This window comes from Pan troglodytes, chromosome 9, assembly GCF_028858775.2.
Source record: "Pan troglodytes isolate AG18354 chromosome 9, NHGRI_mPanTro3-v2.0_pri, whole genome shotgun sequence".
Lineage (NCBI taxonomy): Eukaryota > Metazoa > Chordata > Mammalia > Primates > Hominidae > Pan > Pan troglodytes.
Window position 1 is genome coordinate 6,063,672 of NC_072407.2, and position 2,064 is coordinate 6,065,735.

The 2,064-nt window shown below is 58.1% G+C and overlaps 1 pseudogene; it reads right to left on the reverse strand.

The window, feature by feature from the left end:
- Positions 1–295: 295 nt before the first annotated feature.
- On the reverse strand, positions 296–1,505 carry LOC466315 (actin, cytoplasmic 1-like; annotated as a pseudogene).
- Between the last annotated feature and the right edge of the window lie 559 nt (positions 1,506–2,064).

The following is a 2,064-nucleotide window of genomic DNA, read 5'->3' on the forward strand; positions in this document are numbered from 1 at the left end:
CTTTTAGGAGGGCAAGGGACTTCCTGTGACATTGCATCTCACGACATTTGGAATGACTATTTAAAAAAAAGATCAATGTATAATCAAAGTCCTCGGCCACATTGTGAACTTTGGGGGATGCTCCCTCCAACCGACTGCTGTCACCTTCACCGTTCCAGTTTTTAATTCCTGAGTCAAGCCAAAAAAAAAAAAAAAATCAAAAACAAACAAAAAACAAAAAAAGCCACACCCATCTTATCTTGTTTTCTGCACAAGGTTTTGTCAAGAAAGAGTGTACCACAGCTAAGTCCAGTCCGCCTAGAAGCATTTGCGGTGGACGATGGAGGGGCCAGGCTCGTCATGCGCCTGCTTGCTGATCCACATCTGCTGGAAGGTGGACGGCGAGGCCAGCATGGAGCCGCTGATCCACGCAGAGTATTTGCGCTCGGGAGGAGCAATGACGTTGATCTTCATCGTGCTGGGCGCCAGGGCGGTGATCTCTTTCTGCACCCTGTCGGTGATGCCGGGGTGCATGCTGGTCCCTCCAGACAGCACTGTGTTGGCGTACTGGTCTTTGCGGATGTCCATGTCACACTTCATGATGGAGTTGATGGTAGTTTCGTGGATGCCACAGGATTTCATGCCTGAGGGGGAAATGAGGGCCAGGCTCAGCTTCCACAGCATGGCCCCGAGGGTGACCTTCCTGTGGGCAGGGCCAGGAGGCAGTCTCCACTCACCCCGGAAGGAAGGCAGGAAGGGCTCCTCGGGGCAGCGGAACCGTTCGTTGCCAGTGGGGATGACCTGGCTGTCAGGCAGCTCGTAGCTCTTCTCCAGGGAGGAGCTGGTGGTCGCCGTGGCCACCTCCTGCTTGAAGTCCAGGGCAACATAGCACAGCTTCTCCTTAATGTCACACGTGATCGCCCGCTCGGCCGTGGTGGTGAAGCCGTAGCCACGCTCGGTGAGATCTTTGTGAGGTAGTGAGTCTGGTCCCGGCCAGCCGGGTCCAGACACAGGATGGCATGGGGGAGGCTGTAGCCCTCATAGATGGACACTGTGCGGGTGACCCTGTCGCTGGAGTTCATCATGATGCCAGTGGTATGGCCAGGAGAGTACTTGGACAGCACGGCCTGGATGGCCACGTACATGGCCGAGGTGTTGAAGGTCTCAAACGTGATCTGGGTCATCTTCCTTCTATTGGCTTTGGGGCTCGGGGGGCCTCGGTCAGCAGCACCGGGTGCTCCCGCAGCTCGTTGTAGAAGGTGTGGTGCCAGATCTTCTCCATTGTCATCCCAGCTGCCAATGATGCCATGCTCGATGGGGTACTTCAGGGTCAGGATGCCTCTGTCGCTCTGGGCCTCGCCACCCACATAGGAGTCCTTCTGACCCATGCCCACCGTCATGCCCTGGTGTCTGGGGCACCCCACGATGGAGGGGAAGACGGCCCAGGGGGCATCGTCGTCCGCGAAGCTGGCCTTGCACATGCCAGAGGTGTTGTCTATGACAAGCAAGGCGATATTATCATCCATGGTGAGCTGGGTGGGTGTGGACAGACGGCAGGTGTGGAGGGCGGCGGGTGTGGACGGGCGGCGGGTGTGGACGGGCGGCGGGTGTGGAGGGCGGCGGGTGTGGAGGGCGGCGGGTGTGGAGGGCGGCGGGTGTGGAGGGTGGCGGGTGTGGACGGGCGGCGGGTGTGGAGGGCGGCGGGTGTGGACGGGCGGCGGGTGTGGACGGCGGCGGGTGTGGAGGGCGGCGGGTGTGGAGGGCGGCGGGTGTGGAGGGCGGCGGGTGTGGAGGGTGGTGGAATGGGCCAGGGCAAGGCTCTGTGCTTGCAGGGCGGACTTGGTCTGGGCCTTTCCTCCTTTTTCTAACTTCATAAGTGAGATGATTAGCTCATTAATTCCCACCTCTCCTCCTTTCCAGCTTAAAGCTATTGGTTTTCCTGGAAGCGCAGTCAGCCCTCCATATGTGCCTGTTCCACACTTGCGGATTCTACCGACTCCAGGTGGAAAACACAGTTTGATAAAGGCTGTGTCCTCACTGAACATGTCCACGTTCTTTCCTTGTTATTTTCCCTAAACAATACAG